Genomic DNA, 11,544 nt, shown 5'->3' with positions numbered 1-11,544 from the left:
AAGCGTGTAATAAGAATCATTTGTGGTATAAATTCAAGAACATCATATAGAAATCTGTTCAAGGAACTTTGTATTTTAACCACTGCTTCTCAGTATATTTAATCCTTAATGAAACTTCTTGCAAGTAATATATCTCTATTTCCAAACAATAACTCAATACATAGTATCAGCAGTAGGAATGAGAACAATCTACATAAAGATCTAAAATCACTTACCTCGATCAAAAGGGGGTACAATATTCAGGAACACACATTTTCAATAAATTGCTAGCAACCATTAAAAATTTGTTTTCAGATAAAGCACACTTTAAACAGAGTTTGAAAGGTAACTCCTCCTACTCTATAGATGAATATCTTATCACAGACTGTTGGACCAGCTTAAGTAACAATGTCTGTCAGATTTCAGTTTTTACAATACTTGGTCACAACAGTCAAGATTAGGTATCTTCTGTATGATAAATTTATTAAAAGTGCATAGCTATGATTCATTCTGACAGTGTATTAATTCTGTAAATATTAGCAATTCCAGTTTACTATTCTACTATTACTATCTATTCTGCTGGTCTCCTGACAAACGATCAGAGTAGTGAGTATTATATTCACATGTTTTATGTTTTTTATGCTACATTTTCTGACTTGTTCCACACCCACGAGAATCATCTCGTTTTTGAGTCTATGAAACGAAAACTGAATCTTATCTAATCTAATCTCAATGCGAGCAACTCTGTTTTCATCACTTACCTTCAGCATACAACCTCATTCTTATCAGTTGCCACTGGTTTACCCTCCTTTCAGGAAATACATCTGTAGGTACCTTCCTCAGATGCATCAATTTCATCCACTACGTTATTTTCACAATAAAACTCACTGTCAACATCTCCATTAACAATTGAATCATTCGTTTTAGCCGCTATATTAATATATCGATATCCAGCTGACGTGTCAGTCGCAACATCATCACAGATACAACTGTTTACACTAACAACCTCTACTTCCATCGAATTATTGCCATAAACTGATGCTTCCTCGGATGTCTTAACAAATTCACCTAGCATTAAGATAGGGTCTACCGCCGACTCTTATTTTGGCTTCCCGTCTTTTCTACTTTAATTTCCTTAAAAATCATCTTACTCTTCCCTACGTTACTTCTAACCTTTCATCCTTTCTTTCTGTATAGCCCCGTTTCCTGTTCTCTCATATCTGAGATATCGCAGGATCTAGTTTCCTTTCCAATTTATCTCTTGAATTTGTGGCCTGTGCTGATTCGCCCCCTCAAATCTCTGCTCTCTTTAGTGATTTCGTATGTTCCCGCTTTGAAAGTTTTCCCTTTGAAAATTATCCCATTCAGCCCATTAAAATTATTATTATTCTGATCCGCTCCATGAAAATCGCCGCTGGTATCCACCTCTATGCCGATTACTGGAATACTTTTGTGACCCATTTGTGTTTTAATGCCTGATATAGTTTTTCAATAAAATCTAAAAACTTCTATGGAGTGTTTCGTACTTTATACCAAATCATATTGCGAGTATTCTGGTAACGTTGTCTTAAGAATAATTATCTCTGGCATGGTACATAAAAAATATTTTTTTTTCCTCAGTAACCCTCTAATGATCACTGGAAACATTAATCATCCAGCAGTCACTTGGGAACATTACAGCCTTTTAGTGGTGGGCGTGACAAGACATATTGTGAAACTTTACTACTGCCTTCTTTTAATTCTACTTAGAACAGGTAGTTATCCAGTTGTGCTGAAAATATATTAGATCTAATGGTAACAATGATTACTAAAGTATGAAGACCAACTGCAACAAGTACAAAGATATATAGGCTATATATAAGCTGCAAAGAAACTTCTAAAGGAACAGTGACTATTGTGCAATAGGTGAAAGACAAAGGATAGGGCTATAGATAGAGAAATGCTGAATGAAGAGCGTTTGGCTATCAAGAAAGCAATGCATGAAGCTTTCCATGGCTCTCTTGGCAGAATATTGTCGTGTGATCTTTCACAAAAACCAAAGACATTCTGGTCATAGTAAAGTCTGTTAGAGGCACCCAAGTTAGTGTTGAGTCTGGAACTGGAACTAAACTAAATGATCTAACTGGAACTAAAATGGAGGGTAGAAAAGTAAAAGCAGGAATGATTCACTCCGTTTTCAAATGTTCCTGTACAAAAGGATAATTGAGGAGAGTTGCTACAGTTCCATCCTCTTAAAATATGAATGAAATATGTCTTACTGTCAGCGGTGTTGACAAACAACTGAAATCGTTAAAACTGAAAAAGCTCCAGCGCCGAATGGAATCCCTGTCAGATCCTATACTGAATTTGCGGCTGAGTTATCCCTCTTTTAACTACAATCTGGCTTAGATCCCCTGAACAAAAATCCGTTCTTAGTAGCTGGAAAAAAGTACAGGTTATATCGACTTACAAGAAGTGGAGGTGACCCACAAAATTACTGTCCAGTATCTTACAACGTGTTGTAGAATCTTAGAACATATTCTGAATTCAAACATAAGGAGATATCTCGAAGAAAATGACTTCCTCCACGACAACCAGCATCGATTCCGCAAACATCGACCCTGTATAACCCAATTCGAGCTTGCCTCACATGACATACTGAAAACTTTGGATCAAGGCCGTTAGATAGAGGCAGTATTTCTCGATTTCCGAAAAGCATTTGACTCAGTACAACATCTACGCTTATTATCAAAAGTATAATCGTAAGCTGTATCAAGCGAAATTTGTGTCTGGACTGAGGACTTTTGATAGGGAGGACGCAGCATGTTATCTTTGAGTAGAGAGTCATCGAAATTTGCAGATGTAACTTCGTGTGTACCCCAGGGAAGTGTGTTGTGGTCCTTGCAGTACATGTTATGTAGAGAAGTAATTGTGGACAATATTAACACTAATCTTAGACTTTTTTCAGATGATGCAGTTATCTATAACGAAGAAGCTGCACTCAGTGGATCTTGTGTAGGAATCGGCCAGCTCATAAAAGTACCAGGTGTTATACTTTATAGAAATATGAACTGGAATTTTCACATAGGCACAGTCGTGAGTAGACTTCGGTTAATTGGTGGAATACTGGGGAAGTGTAATCAATCTACAAAGGAGATTGCACACGAATCACTCGTGCGACCGGTTCTAGAATACTGCTCATGTGTGTGGGACCTATACCAAGTAGGGCTATCAGGAGATAATGATCGTATACAGAGAAGGACAGCATAAATAGTCATAGGTTTACTGACCCATGAGAAAGTGTCACAGAGGTACTGAAGGAACTGAACGGAAGTTTTCTGGTGATAGATGTAAACTATCTAGAGAAAGATTACTTACATAGTTTCAGGAATGGGCTTTAAATGGTGATCCTAGGAACATACAACCCCCTACGTATCACTCTCGTAGGGATCGTGAGGGTGACATTCGATTAATAGCAACACACATGGAGGCACTTAAACAATAATTCTTGCAGCACTCCATAAGTGAATGCAACAAGAAAAAGCTCTAATGACTGATACAATGGGATTTAACCTCTGCTATACACTTCACAGTGTTTTGCACAGTACAGATTTAGATGTAGATGACACTTTTCAAATGCTAGTGCAGAGTGCTTGTGCACGTACCGCCAGACAAGGCAAAAATCTCTGTTCATGAGGACAACAGCACTCGTCACTCACAAGTTGTAGAACTCTTGCACAACGTTCGTCTTCCAGATGAAAGGTAAGTGACTTGTCACAATCCTTAAGCATACACAGCAGTAGTCTCTGTCCTCACTCCATCACGTATGTTCACTTCCCATTCACGAGCGTTCCGATTAGTCAATGCTGCGTGTGCACTTCTTGTCAACCAGCGAATACAGGTCGGATTACCTGCACCGAACACGCAGAATATAACACATTGTAGGTCGCAGTCCCCGAAATCACACGCGAAAATCAGATTGCGTGTACAACTATCCGACTATGACCCAAACTGTCCATGCTTAATTATTAATGAAGCTAAATTAGTATTCAATATCTATGCTTTTTAGCAAGATGGACCTTTGCAAATAAAATACATATTAGCTCAGGCATTCACACTGTGCATTTTACGTATTCCCAGTCTGTCATGCGAAGGAATGCACCGAGGTATGTCATCAAAAACCTCATATCAATGAAAAGATCAAGATCAGAAACAAGAAACATAATCAAACACTAACTAAATACAAGTTAGTGGCAGCCTTACAGATCTGTTTCTGATGAACATTGCATTTTGCTTTTTTTAAATTATAATTAAAAATTACTATGAACAACACAAGAATGAACTTCAATTTAAGGTCTTTATACTTGTCACTCAGTGAAGGTTTAATTATCGCATGTCAGGTCCACATGAGATGGTTAAATTTAAATCGTTCACCCCACACTAACATATGTCATAAACGAAGTGTTATTGCCTGACAATGAAATACTTGCAAACTATAAAGTGACTTGGGAAAAGTATTACTTAATCGTTTGAATAAGTTAAATGTTCCCAATGATACTCACACTTATTTTAGTAGGTCCAGCCCCTCTTCCAGCTCTTTAGCATTGAAGCTCATATTGCACAAATGACCGAAATCTCACTGTTTAAACATTCCATAATGTAACTCACAACCACAAATCTGAGAGGTTTACAATGGAATGTTCCTACCGCTGTCAGCACGAGCGTCGCAGAGGTATGATTAACTTACGATATATTTCCAAACAAAACCAAATGTCCTTCTGCCCACTTACACCTTCCACCAGAAACAAAAGTCCTTCTTCCCACTTTCGGGCCTCCCACCTCTCTGCTACTCTCGATTGTTGCCTCGTCTAATAGGAATAGATAAAGTCGCCAACCGTTTCCAGAATCTACCAGAACACAAAACGTGGTGTAACTGTTGGGAATTATGGAGAGGGATTTAGTTATTAGTACCCTTACTACATCCTACAATCGAAAAAGGTTGGTAGGTTAAATTAGTCACTACTCTGCTACAGTATACAGGGCATCAGACTATTACAGTTACAAATGAAAGGGACGAGCAGAGGTCAATGGAACAAAAAGTAATAAAAAAATTTAATTATCGTGTCTGTAGTTCTCCGGGAGGGAAAATTTTTAACATTAGCAGAGAGAATACTTTTGTTATTGTACTAAATAATTATTATACAGATAAGTTATTTTACACAGAATCATTATTGCAGATTGTTCTGTATTATCAGCAATAAATTTAATTTTAGAAATAAATGATAAAGAAAGAACTGAATTGGGAAACTGTTACGTTAATTGTTCTTAAAGAAAAGGACACATTGCGAAAGAAGAAGTGAAATTTATTGGCTGACTGAGAACATTAACAATATAACAGACAGAGAGAAAACGGCCAGAAGATGTTTGATTTCATTTCAGTGCCAAGTTCATAAATTCGTTGTTGACAGCTCGAGGTAATTCGGTCCAAGCTTATCCGTAGACATAGGGGTAGTAGTAGTACTGCTCGCTGCCACGGAGAGTCTCTCTGGGCTCAGCAGCCACTGGAATAGGGCCAGGGCGCGGGAAGGGCGCTGGGCCAGGCACCGCCAGAGCGGCGCACACCACAGCCAGCACCACCAACAGGAGTACCTGCAGGGAGACAATATCTCTGGTCAGAGACAGTATGTATCGCACTACTCCTCGCTACTACAGTATCCCTCTGCGATTAGCAGTGCTACACACAAACGCACACACTACGTGAATGAAAGACTATCCATGCTTAGAGACGAGAAGTTTCCATAGGTTTATATGTGATAAAGGATTATTAATTTATTTCTGGTTGAAAATCGTATTACATTAACAGTAACAACATCTGAGCGGAGGAGTATTCGCTCAACGTAATATAATAACATTTAATTTTATGACTCCGAAAATAACAATAACTTCTTCGTCTGCTTTGTTACGAACATGAATATGTTTTTTGTGATTTTGTCAGTAAATAGTAACAGAAATATATGAGAAAATATTGCATTAAAATTGTGAATTGCATTTTTTTGGGAACATTCTACAGAAAATTGACAACCATTTGCAACACTATTCAGGAAATTCATTATCTGTCAGGCTGTACATGTCTCTCCTTTGTCGAAATAAATATGTAGACCGCAATAATGCAAACCACCTTTCTGAAAGCTCGGCATTTAGTGTACTGTTGAAACAAATACGTTAACACATTGGAGGTATATGTCACTGTTAGTTACTCTCGTGTTCCACGGATAATTTGCATGTTAAATCGTAATAATGTGAAAGAAGTCATTTTACATTCAAATAGCAAATTAATTTTTTTCTCTTTTGTGATAAAGTCAACTGTAGTGTAGAGTATAAAATGTTATTTTTTCTTCCAGTACTGTAATTATTTACACCATTGCTCCTTTTGAACTCTATTGTGTTATTTAAAACAAAATTCATGGGAGAATAAATATAGTGTGAAGCAGTAGTCAGAATGCGCAAGTCCTTAAACAGATGTCTACAACTTGATCGTGGGTGAGCCCCACACATTATTCTTGCAGCATATTATTTAGCAATGAAGACTGTTCCCTTCTTAGAGATGAGTTACCACAGAACATTATTCCATGTGACATTATTGAATGAAAGTGTGCAAAATATGTCAACTTATTGATTTGGCTCTCTCCCAGCTTTGCTATGTTCTAAGTGCAAATGTGGCTGTGTTGTTTCAGGAGGTCCAAAAGTGACTTTTCCAGTTTAAATTCTCATCAATATGGACACCTAAAATTTTTTCCACTTGTTTACTGTTTTTCTCACTATGTGCTTTATTTTTCATTGTTGTAATACCTCTAGATGTGCAAATTAAATATGTCGTCTCTTCTTGAAAGAGAGAGCGTGGAAATTAATGGACACATAAGCACTGCATCAATTCAGATGCCAAGTATAGGTAGAAATGTACATATTTTAAGAGTGACAAGTACAGACATTGACATTTTATATTCGCAGCAGTTTCTAGTTAAGAAATGCTTCCATTGTTCATGAGGAGCTGTTATCATCGGTAGTGGTATGTCTGAGTAATTTCGCTCAAGGTTTTTGAGACCCTTCAGTTCACCAATCATGTCTGTTTAAATACCTGCGCAATATAGCAATTAATTCATCAATTCCGCTACATCTCATGAGATTGCTACGACACAATAGAAAGAATAAGTCAAACTATTGGAGAATGAGTTTTCTAATCCACCAATTTCCAGATCACACTCAAGTTGTGGAGTGATGCGGCAGAACTGTCACCCTTTTTTGCACTAATTTCGAAACGCAAAAGTCCCAGGCTCTTGTCCCAGTCGGTTACATAGTTTTAAACTGCCAGAAAGCCTCACTTTTGAAACACTTCGTATTTGTTGCTCTCCAGAAGTCTGAAACATCCGATGTGATAAATACAATTTATTTTGGCATGTTGTTGTTACGTACGAAGCTAAGTGCGAGAATCTGTGCCTTACAAACTCGATCATACAGTCTAGCTAGCTCATCAGGCACATCCAAGGCTATACATACTACAGCCAGTACAACAAATAAGAAGTCTTGGAAAAGAATAATGTCTTTGGGCAGAGGTATGATATAAATTACCGCTTACAGTTTCAGAGTGATTCTAGGCATCATTCTAGGTCAAAATGATAATTTACGACCGGAAATTGGTTGCACAAAACTACTAATTTTTGCATAGACCTGTCTCGTTCCATATGAGAAATTTCTCCTGGGTTATACTTCTAAATAACTCACGGTATTGCGGCTCGTCAAACACCGATATTTCGACAACTGACTCTCTGCCATTTTCAAGGCAGGAGCTGCCCTCTTTCATTTGCATTATTTTTCGCTATTGTCAACGTTCTTCACCATCACATAGCTCCTGTCAAAGACTTATGTTCTTCTTGCACCAGTGACAGACGCTGACGGCACGAAATATTACGAAGGCATCCCACCGTGCCACCGTGACATCCAGTGACTCCAGTCGGCGGTGTGGAGGCGTGACTCGGTACAGATAGTATAGTTGTGGCCCTGCGCCTGGGAAAGAGTATCTCGGGAACGACAAAGCTAATGGGCTGCTCGCCAGTTACTGCAGTGCGCGTGCGAGGAAAGTGTTTGAAGAACGATGAACCCTGGCTGTGTAAATCCGGACAGGGGGCGACCTGTGGCAGATACGACAACAGAGAAAAACGCTGTTGGCAAGCACCAATGTCTGGGGCACAGTGTTCAGCGCACATTGTTGAACGAAGGGCTCAGCAGCAGACAACCCCTACGTGTTCCTACGTTGATCCAACGAAAACGCCAGTTACGATAGTAGTAGGCACAGAATCATCGAGAGTAAACAGTAGTTAAATGGAAACACGTCGCATGGTCGGATGAATCACGTTTGTTGCTACATCAGGTAGGTGACTGAGTCCGAATACGCCGTCATCCAGAAGTACAGCTGCTTGATAGACGCAACGCTGACGAACGCAGACAGGTAGAGGTAGCAGTGTGCCATTAGGGGCGTTCGTCTGTGCTTCCTTGGGAACTGTGATAGTAATTTAAGGCGTCATGGCCGTGGACTGTGTGAAAATTATTGGGGCCCAACTACATCCCTTCGTGCTTGAAGTCTTCGCCAGCCGCGATGGGATTTTCCTCAACGACGTCCATGTAACAAGAATAGTATCGTGTTCTAGTGGTTTGAGGTGCTTGATAGTGAACTCACTTTGGAATCTTAGCCACCAAATTTGCTTGATATGAACCAAACAGAACACACATGTGACTCTACTCAACGCTAAATACGAGATCGCAGTCACCCGAAACGCCATTTACGTGAAGTGCGTGACCGGTGTGTACACGTCTTGTGCAACAAAGCCCCGGAAAACTTTCCAGGAATTGCAGAATCCATGCCACGCAGAGCTTCTACCGTATGGTGTAGAGAGGTGGACTAGTCACACTGTTAAGCCAGCAGTCAATCGTAATGTTTTGGCTCACAGTATTACCCGTTTGCTCTTTGAAAGCCAGTCTTGTGCTACACGTGTATACATCTGAATACCATCTTTCCTGTTTCACCACTACTCATCGGTTCAAAAATGGTTCAAATGGCTCTGAGCACTATGGGACTTAACATCTGAGGTCATGAGTCCCCTAGAACTTCGAACTACTTAAACCTAACTAACCCAAGGACATCACACACATCCGTGCCGGAGGCAGGATTCGAACCTGCGACCGTAGCGGTCGCGCGGTTCCAGACTCAAGCCCCTAGAACCGCTCGGCCACAACGGCCGGCTCTACTCATCGGCTGTATTATAATTTATTCTCAAGTATGTATCTAACAATTGAGTCTACTCCCTTCGCCCTTTCCACTTACATTTTATAATAAAGTAACGCATGCAATTTTTTCCAAGGAAAAAAATAAATAAATAAATTGTGTGATGCTAAACAATTGTCAGACTAGATATTTTGGAGATTGTCCTTTTTATGTGTATGCAATCTGTTTCAATATTGTTGTAAAAATTTTCTAGCGGAAGCGCTCTTCTAATGCCTGGCTGCAAGAGATACAGATCTGTATGGTAATGGCCAGGAGGCTAGGAACTGGCTAATGGCATACACTCACAAATCTAGTTTGCGGAATTTTCCTGAATTTCCGCAAAACATTTGACAACTTACAAATTTTGGCACCTTAAATTACTAGCTAGTTCATGTATATAGTACAGATGGCCATTGGTGTAGCTAATTTAACACTTCTTCTTCGAAGCGGTTACGCTGTCTGCTATTTCAGTCATTGCGATAAATAATGCCTAATATAGTGACTTGTGCCTATTCTTGCTATAAAAAAAGTTTACCCCTTAATGCCCGAATAAATTCGTAGAGGAGAGAGAAAATTAAAAACCGTGGTGCTTCAGAGATAACAAGAAGAATGCAGCAATTGGCAGAAGCGTTGTAGCTTCATGAAGAATCAGCGTATACCGACAGTGGTATTCAAAAACGGTTAACCTACCAGCTACTGGCACAGCATTTGTATGGTGCAAATTAGCAACGCTCGCCATTAAGTGATTAACATCTACTTTCAGAATGAATCGTTCATTCTGTAGCAGGCTTTGCGCTATTTTGAAATTTCCTGCCATATTAATAATACATTATTTCGCATGTTGTTTGATATGAGCTGTAAGGAGCTAACATAAAGATCTAGTTGATAACATATAAACAGTTTCACGTATCAGTAGCATATGGTATAGCCTCGCCTACAAAATATCAGAATCTTTGTTATGCTTCCACTTGAGGAAAGGAGAAGTGTTTTGGATATTATTTACGACGATGACGGTAATCTGATAAAGTGAAACTTCCTCGCAGATTAAATCTGTGTGCCGGACCAAGACTCGAACTCGGGACCTTTCTTCCAGTAGTGCTAGTTCTGCGAGGTTCGCAGGAGAGCTTCTGTGAAGTTTGGAAAGTAGGAGAGGAGGTACTGGCGGAAGTAAAGCTGTGAGGACGGGGCATGAGTCGTACTTGGGTAACTCAGATGGCAGAGCACTTGCCCGCGGAAGGAAAAGGTCCCGAGTTCGAGTCTCGGTCCGGCACACAGTTTTCATCTACCAGGATGTCTCATATCAGCGCACACTCCGCTGCAGATTGAAAATCTCATTCTGGAAATATGATAAAGTGTTCGCTGATCGCACTTAGGCTATTAAGTGTATGTAATGCTTCCTGATTATACAACAATCAATTATTCCTGGTAGAATATTAAAAGCTAGTTTATGTATGCAAGATATACAGGTCGCGCCCAACACAATATTGTTCAAAACCTTGGCACACCCTACAACACTTCCTATTAAATATATGTCTCAGAAGACATACTTACGATAGCCTTCATGTTGTCGCTTTCTGTTGCTGTCGCCACCAACTGATGCCCAGGGAATTGTTCTCTTCGAATTTATACTCGCGGGGTGGTCACCGGGAGAGAGCACCTGCATTGCTTCAGGCAAAGGCGTGGTGGGTCTTCTCTATGACGCTACAATAGACAGCACCCAGGTGTCGCCCCACGAGGGACCTAGCAACCAAGGTCAGTTGCTGAGAACTTGCAGTTCTACGGAAAAAACGAGAAAAGCTGGCTCGTCCTACAACTCTTTTATTACTCTATACACTATATGCGGGCGTTCTTAATAATCTTCCACATTAATCGTTCTCAACACATCAAGGGCGCTCAATAGTTACTGGCTGAGACTCAAAAGGTGGCGAACGAAGCTTGAAAGGGGAATATGCTGTTATTCAGGACCTAGTGGTTGCCATTACTGTGTGGATGAGAGATAGCGATCAGGCTTCATTTCCGTTGATGAATTTTTTCTTCTGAGCTGCAGTTAATAATCCCTTGATTGTTCTTAGCTTTGAAATTAAATTTTATTGTTATTGACGTCATTACTTCGCACTTCACGGTCTGGATGGCAGCCTGGCTGTTATGACTTTATACTAGTGTACGTATATCTACCTAACGGTCTTACTACTTTAATCTTCCGTAGTGTATGCAGTTTTATTATCTGTTTGGGTGATTTAATATCTTCCATTTGCTCCAAATGGTTTCCC

The 11,544-nt window shown here is 39.7% G+C and overlaps 1 long non-coding RNA gene across 1 annotated transcript; it reads right to left on the bottom strand.

Annotated features, from left to right (window-relative positions):
- Positions 1 to 5,300: 5,300 nt before the first annotated feature.
- Positions 5,301 to 10,863, bottom strand: LOC126473987 (uncharacterized). The gene is made up of 2 exons (XR_007586547.1): positions 10,826 to 10,863; positions 5,301 to 5,607 (listed from the first exon to the last, which is right to left on the bottom strand). It is a non-coding gene; the product is annotated as an uncharacterized LOC126473987 (long non-coding RNA).
- Between the last annotated feature and the right edge of the window lie 681 nt (positions 10,864 to 11,544).

Source organism: Schistocerca serialis, chromosome 4, assembly GCF_023864345.2.
Source record: "Schistocerca serialis cubense isolate TAMUIC-IGC-003099 chromosome 4, iqSchSeri2.2, whole genome shotgun sequence".
Taxonomy (NCBI): Eukaryota; Metazoa; Arthropoda; class Insecta; order Orthoptera; family Acrididae; genus Schistocerca; species Schistocerca serialis.
The sequence above is the reverse complement of the archived record's forward strand: the minus strand, read 5'-3'. Positions and strand labels throughout refer to the sequence as shown.